This window comes from Cariama cristata, unplaced genomic scaffold (assembly GCF_000690535.1).
Source record: "Cariama cristata isolate BGI_N322 unplaced genomic scaffold, ASM69053v1 scaffold24479, whole genome shotgun sequence".
NCBI lineage: Eukaryota > Metazoa > Chordata > Aves > Cariamiformes > Cariamidae > Cariama > Cariama cristata.
Window position 1 is genome coordinate 50,587 of NW_009634408.1, and position 10,510 is coordinate 61,096.

Sequence of the window (10,510 nt, forward strand, 5' to 3'; positions counted from 1 at the left end):
GAGAACAAGAGGCGTGTTTCATTTATGTCTTACTCCCCTCTCGCACCTCATCCAAGGCCAGGTAAATCCTGATTCCATAGCTCCAAGCCGTGAAAACCAGCAATGCTCCCTCAGCCATTCTTCAATGAACAAAGTTTTACTACTGCATGCAATCACCATACACATGCCAGCCAGTGTCCAACATCTATTCTGAGCAGAACTGCCTGTTGCTGTAAAGCAGCAAAGCCCTGCAGAGGTTTTGGCTCTTCTTGGCTTCCCTGCCTGCAGATGAGGTGAAGAATGCAGTCATTCTTCTGTGGTCTGTTTACAAGCTCTAAAAATGTCAATCATCTCAGACATCTGGTAGGACTGCACTCACGTAACCCAACCTGTGAGATGGCTGGGACACCGCGGGTAGAGGCAGAGCAGGGGCACTCAGGGCAAGAGATCCAGATGGTAACTGATAGCAGTTGGACACTGGGACAAAGGGTTTGAAATCAAGCATGACTTTGCTTTTCAATAGCTTTGTTAAGCTGTTCAATACAGCTAAGTTTTTTAATAACTTGGTATCAGATACTCACCAGTGCTGGCAATAAACCTGATCAGAGCCCAGGGAACGAGAGAGAGGAGGGCAGAGTGATGGGAACATAAGGAGAAATACAAAACCAGCAGAAAATACACGAGAAAAAATACAGATGGGACTGGAGAAATGTAAGTCCTGATGAACACTGCTGTGCAGGTGCCTCATTGCAGACTGACTGGTCCCAGGAATAAATTGCATGGTCTCGCTAAATAAAGTTACCTGAATCTGAATTCACAGAGAACCATTGCCCCACTGCAATTAAGGTCTGGGCTGTGCTTTACTGGGCTTGGACACGGATTCCTGCAGAAATCACCAGAGTGTGAGGCTGGTCGGGACGTGACATGGTTATTTTGTCCATCTCCCTAATCTGAGGCAAGATCTACCTATGCTTAGATCATCCTTGGCAAATCATGTCCGGCTTTTCCTTAAAATCTCCTATTGTGTGAGATTTCCCCCTGCCCTAGGTAGCCTGTTTGAGTATTTTACTGTCCTTTAAGTTAGAAAATCTTCCTGAATATCTAAACTAACTCTGAAAATCTAACTGCCTAATCTAACAAGAAATTAGTCTGATTTCTCCTTGTCTCTAATGAGAATAGGAGGAAAAAAAAAAAAAAGTTGATTGTCCTCTTTTGTGTATTGTAAGAGTTATGATGTTTCCCTTCAGCCTTCTCTTTTCTAGTTTAAACAAACTCCATTACTCAACTTTTCCTCATGGGTCATGTTTTCGAAACTTCTCCTCTCTTGCCATTTAGGTCGCACCTTCCTAGAGCCTGAACTCCAGCCGAGGACTTACTAACAGTGAGCTGAGTGGAATAATTTCCTCCCATCTTACAGATCTCACCAGCCTCCTGCTACTGTGGCTCAGAATGACAGTGACATTTTTGGCAAGAGGAAACTCAACCTGCAGTTAGCTATGTGTCCTTTTCTGTCATACACCTGCTGGGCCACTACCTCCCCATTTTGTACTTGTTCCCTCCAGCTACTAAGTGCAGCATTTTACTGAATTTCATATGGTCATTTCAGACTATTTGGCCAGCATCCCAAAATCATGCTGCATTGTTTCTTTCCTCCGAAGCAGGTGCTTCCATCAGCCCAGTGTCATGAACACCTTTCAGTTGTCCTCTCCCTCCTGTTATCCAAGCTTCTAACAAAACCATGAATATTTTGGGTCCCCTGGTATGGACAGCAAACCACTGACACCTACTTAGGGTTCAACCCTTCAGCCCATCGTAAAAGAATCCTATTTCTAAGTATCTTTGTATCTCATGGGGAGTTCTGTCAAAAGCCTAAATGTGCCACATTAGCTGCTTCTCTCTTGTTTCCTGGAGCATCTGCCTGTCAGGGAGGAAATGAGATTGGTTTGATAGGATCTTCCCATGTCAGGTCCATGTTAGCTGCTCCTTATCACTTTATTATCCCCTAGGTACTTACAAACTGACTGCCTAAGAATTTTCTCTCACATTCATCTCTGTATTCCAGTTGGGTTGACTGGCCTGTAATTCCTTCTTTTTTGAGTCCTTCTTTTTTGCCTTTTCAGTTGCTGGCTCCACAGCTTGGTGGGCTGGGGCTGGAGGTGTCCCACACAGCTTGGGAAGCACTTTCCAAGAGCAGGCTGTGGTTGTAGTGGTGGGCACCCTGCTGCCCCATGCAGGGAAACTGCTGAGACCTCAGTCCGGAGACTGGAGGTCATATTCCTGTGAATGAAACGCACCTCGCCCTGGCTGATCAAAACAGAGAGGACTAGTAACACCACCCAGCTAAAGATACCTCTTGAGTTTCCTTCCCCTGGAGAGTTACAGGAGGTGTTGGCTGGTAGTAGGCAGTCACCTACTTACAGTGGGTTGCACTTTATCTCTTTGTGTACAAGCCTTTTGCCAGAAGAATGTTTACAAAGGACACAGCTGGACTTCATGTAAGGGCCAGGTATAAGACCCTCAGAAATGGGCACTGCTTCTGAAAACCAGGGAGTGGAATGACCGCAAGCGTATCAAGTACAGGGAGCTGCATGACAGTGGCTGATGTGCAGAACAGTGCGGTGGACGAGCTTACTGATGCCCTTTCAGAGAAGAGGCAGAGACAAAAGGGGACTGTTTACTTACAATGAAATCTGATTCAATTCAGGCTTTAGACAATTCAAAATAGCAATGCTTTAAAAAAAAAGGCAAAATATGTATTTTTCCACCGCCCCCCTGATTTTTCAGTATTCTTCAGTGTTTTGTCCATCTTTGCTGTTTCATGAACACAACTGCGGCTGGCAGAACCCCCCCAAAGGTGGATCTGGTCGGACTATACAGAGCCAGGCCCAGTTAGATTCAGGGGGCAGCAAAGTGACAATTGCTCTTTGGTAATTCTAGGGCCAGACAGCCTGGCTTCTCCTTGCTCTCTTTCAAAGAGAAGAAACATGGATAAATGCTGTTATTTCTTTAGTCTGCCTAGTGAAAGGTGATTCTCTCAGTTGTTGGGGCTCTTTCCAGGATGGAGCTGCAGATTGAGGGAGGCTTAGAGGACTCCAGACATGCTGCACTGCAGTCCCTGGGCATCATTCTCTCTCCAACCTAGGGGAAGGAGAATTTGAAAGAATTCTTGACTTGCCATCACTGGGGAAATACACTGTGTGCAAAGACTGTGTCTCTTTATGGAGTTTAAATGCCCTGGTTTCATCAGTGATAGAGAACTGCTTCCCTGTGGCTGAGCCAAAAAGAGTCTGAGCCATTGTCTCTATTCACACAAACATGTACTTTATTCCAGGACAATAACACAGCCCGTTTTTCCTGCCTGGATAAATGGTTGTTTTCAGACATTGTGACAGAAAGAAAATGGGGGGAGGCAGAGCAATTTCAGGTTAATGCCTGAAAAATGACAACATGGATAGTTGGGACACAAGAGACTGGAAGATGCGCAGTGGGGCTCCCAAGCCTGCCTGCCGCTGCTGTCCCTGCCAGGGGGACTGGTTGGAGCCCCCATCTCTCCCTGCCTCCCAGGGGTTCACGCTGCACGCTGTTCAAGGGTCCTGTGTCGCCCAGCTGGGCTTCTCCAAAGGAGTCATCCAGCCCCATTGCTCTTTCCTTGTAACTCAGGCAGAATTTGAACCAAAGCTCGTGTTTGAGGCAATGCCCGGAGCTAGTGGGGAAGTTCAGACTGTTTCCACACCTGAAAACCACTGCTCCAGCATGCACCTCCACTGCGCTCAAACCAAGCCCAGGCCTGGACACTGCGATCTCCCTGGAGCAGATGCTTCTCTCTGACATGCTGGAGGTGGTTCCTGGCGCTCGGATGGCTGCGCTGGGGTCAGCTCTGTGTGGGGCTGTGGCGTTCTCCCACCCTTCTCCTTGCCACATGCCTCGATATCCCTCCGAGCCCTGTGCAGAGCCATCTCCCTGGCACAGGACCGCAGGTGCCCTCACTCCCTTGGCCATCAGAGCTCTGCTCCAGCCCGTCCCACCCCGGTGTACGCAGAAAAGCCAGGAGGCAGAGAAAGACTTCTTGCATAAGCCAGGCATTTAAGGGCTTTAGACGTGAGGGTGGATTTTCCTCCCTCTCCTGGGAGCCTAATAAGAAGCGAGCCCACTGTGAGACTTTCAAAGGCAGCAGATAGGACCATGGTGTGGCAGACACACCTACCCCGACAAAGACCAGGGCTTCTAGCGTGGAAGCCACTGGCTCTTTTGCACCCTTACTTTTCACGCTTTTTGTGCCCCACCATGGCAGCCGTCATGTGTGCACCTTGGTTGGGTGCCAACCCTCATGTACCCACTGGGGCTCGATGCCCCCAGTCACGTATGCTCCTCAGTCAGAGGAGCATGAGAGGTAGGGCCCCTCCAGTCAACAGATAGGGTCCCCAGCCGATGGGTGCCCCAGGCCTGAGAAGCTTCTGGGCCATGCCCGAATATGACCATCAGTCAGTTCTGACGAGGGTGTAAATGGGGCCCCCACCGAAGACCCCCTTTGAGTGGTTTTCTTGGAGCAGCAGGACGGTGATCGGAAACTCTCCCCTCAGATCGGGATGCCATCTGAGGAAACTTCCCAGGATTGAGAGCCCTCACCTCCCCCTGGTGAGTGATCATTTGTTCTGGATATATCCTTGAGTGAGCCCTTGCCCCTTTTGAGTGAGCAATTACTTTTTCTGAGTACCCTTGAGAGAGTTTCCCCTTTTGAGAGTGACTGTGTGTGTGTGCATCATTCTTCTGTGTCACTGTGTAGTAATAAAACCCTGACTGGCACAGCAGACCTGTAGCGATGTTTCAAATGTTATCGGAGTGCTGGTTGGTTCTGGGATTGTCCTTGTTTTTCTGTTGGTTTCTGTTGCTTGGTTTGGTGTTGCCACAAAATAAAGCTTAAGTTTATCTTTGGGTCAGATTAGTTTGCGCACTTCCATGACACATGGTGAGAGTGACTTTAACACTGGCCCAAGTTCAAGTCACTAACTGTGTTCAATATTGCCTGACCCCCACCGACAACGATATCCAGGACTGAAAACAATGTGCTCAGATGGAGGAAAATCATTGGAAGGATCACTGTGTGCTCCTCAACAAGGATGAAGAAAACGAGCTGGTAAGGAGTGGGAAGCAGTGCTGGGTTTTGGTTTCCTTGTGTGCCTCTTTTCCCACATGCCCATTTTGGATATGTCTCAGCTTTTTCACCTTCACTCCCCATTCAGGCACTGTCTCTTTGACATAGCCTTGGTGAAAGCAAAACCCTGGATCAGTCCTTGCTGACTTTGAGATTGATTTTTGCAAAGTAAGGACTAAGTGAGGAACATATTACTTCAGTCCAGAGGCACAAAACATGGAAGAGAACTCTGTGCCCACCAGAAGTCACCTGGCCAGGGAGCAGCGTCCCTTTCCCCACTGACCGGTCCATTGTCTTTTCCATCCTAATTGTGAGGATCTCTACTAACGGGTACACTTTCCCTTACTGGGTCATCATGTATCAGTAAGCAAGTGATAGGAAACGTGCTTATAAATGAGTTTTATCCTGGACAATAGTCTGAAGTAGTGATTAAATCACTTCTCCTGAAATGTAAGGGTCTTTGCTGTTTACCAGGTCTAGGAAAATTGGGCAAATGACCAAAGTCTACTGCAGCTTTTATGGCAGGAATCGCTTGTTTCTCAGCCTTTTACAGCAGCTTTTATGGAGCTGCTCTGTCCTTACAAGGGTTTTTTATTAATATTAATTGAATATACTTTCTGTCTTTAATTGTGATTGATTATTGATTACGTGCAGCAGCCTGGAAGGGCTGCACTGAGTGCATGCTTTGCAAACACAATGAGCTGGAAACTCTACCTGCTAACATGGAGTGACTACACAGTCTGGTCAGGGTGGGAGTCAGACTTTCTCCTCCAGCTGTTTGTGCAAGGAAAAACTGGAATGCAGACATTTCCAGTGCACAGAGTGGGCACAGAAGTAGGTGCCTCTGCAGAGGTGTAAAATATAGTGCCGTCACTCCTGTATTTGCTAGAGATATAGGTATGTGCTACATGCACTGGAAGCACAGCACCATGCTCCCCCAGGGCAGGAGTCTCTGTCCTCTGCAAGCAGGGTCTGCTAGCAGGTACCTCCCAGCATCTCCAGTGTCACTGTTTTCCCAGTGCATCTGTCATGGGGATGCAGGTGCTCAGGGCATGCACAGGTGGGAGAGATCCTGCCCTGCAGAGCACACCTGCACCTCTGTATCAAGATTGCTTGCAGGGCTACTAATAGTGGTGGGGTTTCAGCTTTCCTAGTAAATTCCTGCTGTGATTTGACTGCTGCTCATGTTAGCTTGTTTTAGACTAGGAAGCTTGGACCAGTTGCAGCAGCCTGGATCTAGCATGAAATGAAAAATCTGCTGTGGGAGACAGGTAAGTGGTCAGCTAGGGATCATGTGTGACATGCCGACTACTAGTGTTCTTTAGGGTCTCCCTAGCTGGCCTGTGGATACGGCCCTCAATGCCTGCCTCTACTTGCATAAGAAACAATGGGGATGCCAACTCCCTGATGAGGATGGATGGGTGGGGTGAGGTTGTTGCCACAAGCAGCCTTTTAGCTGGGAGCCTGTGCACCCCAGATGAGCTGCACCCACTTCCAGGAGAAACCTCCCCTGCCCCATCCAGCCTGGGGCTGCAACCCTGCTGACAAAGAAGGGCCCTGGCTCTGCCCTGGATGCTACTGGCACTGCCTGCCTTGTGCAAGGTTGTCTGTGTTGGGCTGAGCCGTGTTTTTCATAACTTGTCTTCCTGTGGTCCTGTTTGCTGGAGGAGCCTTACTTGCAGGTCCTGCACTTCTTGGAAAATTCTTTTTACTGCAGACAGGCTCAGTGGGGTAAATCAGCCATGAACGTGGGTTCCCTCAGCTCTGACCTTCAGTGCTTCCTCCCAAGTACTGTATGAATGCTCAGTGTGTATTCTCTGAGAACAGGCTGTGTGTTAGCACAGCCTGCCTTTGTATCTCGCCTGTGCAGAGCGATCCAGTTGATCGGCCACGTGTTGCAGCCATTCGGGGGCTGACGGCACCAGCCCAGGCCATCTCTCTGCCCTGGGGACTTTGGGCTCCTGCCTGCAGGACTGGGCTCCCAGCTGGCCCTGTGCTGGCACAGTGGTGAGGACCTGGCATGATCTGGCTGTGCTGGGGTCCTGCAGCTTCTGGGAAGGGGCACCTCTCCAGCACCATGGATGTCAGGCGCTCACAGTACCACTCCACTTAAACCATCTCTTTTAGACACGTGCAGTGTACTTCTATTGATTATCTTCCATCACGTCTAATGCATTTTCAGGTTCATCGGTTGCTGTGCTTAAGGTACAGAGAGCATTAGAGCCCCACCGGCTGGCAACAGCCCATGTTTGGCTCCTGCTAGAAATCCCTGAATGTTCTTGCTGGGTGACTCCCAGCATTACACTCACCCAGCACTAATGCCACAGCTCTTCCCCAGCCTTCCCTCCACCTTTTGCTGCGGATTTGATCCTCTCCAGTCCCTGTGGGGTGATGGAGGAGTTGTGGTCTCGCACACCTCCTGTCATTCCAGCCACCCCCATAACAGGCTCCTTGTTTTCCAAGCCTGCATTTGGAGTGTGTTTATAAAAATCCTGCTATGAAAAGGCAGGCAAATGAAAATCTCCTTGCATTTCCTTAGTTGTGGATGCTGTGGGTTGTCCTCCCACCCCAAAACCACCATTTGTAGTTATTGATTTAAACTTCTGTGGCCTCTGAAGGAATAGTATTTTGTATACAGCAGGGCTGCACATCTAAAAGCTACAGAGCTGGTTTGAAATGGATTTTGTTGACCTGGTATAAGGGCTGCATGATTATCTTTATTTCAGTTGAACTGTATTGATTTTAGCTTAGTTTATGTTGATTATGATCAGAGTTCAGATAAATCAAGTTAATTGCTCTCTCAAACCTAAATAGGCACTTACTCCACTGCTTTTAAATCACTTGAAAATTATATTTGAAGTTGAACCAGTGCAATTGTTTGTATAAGCCCTCTCCAAGGAGCTCTGCTTTGTTGCAAACTCTACCCTGTAAAGCACCTGTTGTCTTTCTGACATTTCTCTGACATATATTTCAGATCTGGGACTTCCTCATTTTTATTCTTTTGTTATAATTTAAAACACCATTTCCTCCTCCTCTTCCTCCTCTCAACTACATAAGCTGTGTCAATCAGTTACACTATCCCACCACATTGTGTACTTTAGTTGGCAAGCTATTCTGGAAAAACATGCAGTGTAGTCACAAGTAGATATACAAGAATGTTTCCTTTTACTTACTACCTCTGCAGACCTCAGGCACCCACTGGTGGGTGGGTAATTGTTATCTGTGCTCTGGGTTAGGTATCTCACCTTGGTGAGGGCACAGGATTGCTCCTGCAGCATCGGTGCTGGTGCCGGGGTGATGGGCCAGGCGCGGGCAGGGCAGCACGGCGGGCGCTTCCCTGCGATGCTCCTGCTTCCTCCCGAGTGCGAGTGCTCTCCTGCCCCCATCATCAGCCCTAGGGTGAAGTTGCAGAGATTGACTGGAGCTGGGCTTTTTGGAGTGGAGGAGAGAGCTGAGTGGTGTCTGAGAAGTGCGCTGTCTAGGGAAACATGGATCACTGCAGTGGGAATGGAGACACCTGATGGAAAACATCTGTTTGCAGGGTTTTTTTAGCAGTGGATGCAACACAAAATTAAATCTCTTTTTCTAAGTTTTCATTTCAGCCTTAAACCAAAATTATTTTCCCAAATAGACTTTTATACAATCTACCATAGCATGGGTGGCACAAAGTGAGCCCCATGGTGGGGGGCTGCCTGGGTTCCCACCTTAGTGCCCGTGGGGAAGCAGAAAGGGACACTTACGTGGCTGCTGAGGGGGTGGGTGTAGGGCTGCAGGGCCAGGGTAGCACCTACCACAGCTGCAGTCTCAGTGCCATGAGGGCTGTGGCCAGGCTGGATATGGGTGACCTGTCCAGAAGGTTGGCATCCCTGGGTGCTGTAAGCCACCAGCTGTGGATGGAGCATCTCCTGCCTTCCCTGATGCCCTGCAGAGTGCTGAGAGGGCTGGGAAAACACCTAGCATGTAGAGAAGGATCCAGTTATGCTACAGGCATTAAAGTTACTGTTAGCTCCCTGGACAAGTTTAAAGCAAACCAAAGGGTACAAAAAGCCAAAGTTCTTCTCAATGGGAAAAACTAAAGCTATGGACTTAATCTCCTTCACAGACAAAGGAGCATCACAGAATAGGTGACTCTTGGGCTATCAAAATGAAAGGGCAAGTAGGGAAGATGACAGATGACCTGGGGAATAAGTTGGAAGAAGAGAGTGTACGGAGCTAAAAGAGCCCTTCCATATTTGTTTTCAAGATAAGGTGTATGTGGTGGAAGATAACACACCAGTAGGTAAGGTACCTGAGAGGAGTTGCTTGGGACTTGGCAGTTTTTTTTTCCCTGAGGCAGATTCTGTGCCCCTGCTGCAAGGTAGATTTCAGCAGTCAGCACTAAGTTCGCACAGAAACATCCTCCTCGGTGGCAGGCAGGGCTGGTGGGAGCTAGCACTGCAGATAGAGAACTATTACCATGAAGGTTCAGCTGCAGTCTTGATGGTAAAACTCCAGACTGGAGTTAATTCTTCATTAATCCTGGGAGAGCTGATGTGAGCATGCTCCTCTGCCAGCAGCAGCCCAGCAGCATCCTCCTTTCAGCAGCTCTGCTGTATTCTTATGTCGTATCAATCAGCAAACTCTCATTTCCAAAAATGACCTTGAGCAATTATGAGAGGGGGCTTCAGTCACCAGCCTTTCTTTTCAATAACCTTCGGCTTCCTGATGAACAAACACTAAGGTCAGACTTGTTAACAAAGAATGCTTTCTCTTTGCTGTACAGGAGATTTTTTTTTTGCTACAAAACCCAAGGCTGGCAGAGGGTCTTGTGCATTGCTGGGTACATCTTGTCCTGTGGGGCTCTGCTGCTGCCGTTTTACTGGAAGCCTGAGTGGGACGTGTGGGCAAACTGCACCAGCTGCAGCTTGGAAGAAGTGGACATTGTTCTCCTCAGAACAACAGTAGGTGAACCCTCCTAGCTCATAGTGATTTGCAGAACCTATTGTTTTCACAGATCGGGCAGACTCTTTGCATGATGCGGTATGTTAATAACACTTTTCACTTTTGGAAGTGGAACGGCAGGGATGAGTCAAGCTTCTGAGCACCAATCATTTTTATTTTCAGAGTTTGAAATACTGTGTAAAAGACCATGTTTACACTAACAAGAGCGCAGATACTCTGCCTGAATGCTGGGCACCAAACAGACCTCAGGCATTGCTGCTGCCCATCTGCAGGCTCCAGCAGCTGTCCTGTGCCAGTAACACGTTCTGCAAAACAGCTCTGGCTCTTCCCTGCCTTTATGTGCGTGGGGTGCAGCCAACTGGCTTCAGTGGAGGGATCATCTTCGAAAGCTGTGGCTGTTAGTAGCCTTTCTGTTTTTAAAGTTATTGGAGAATGCCG

General features: G+C 48.4%; 1 pseudogene; it reads left to right on the plus strand.

Annotated features, from left to right (window-relative positions):
- The first annotated feature begins 5,050 nt into the window (after window positions 1-5,050).
- LOC104167034 overlaps window positions 5,051-10,510 on the plus strand; it is a 34,168-nt pseudogene continuing 28,708 nt past the window's right edge.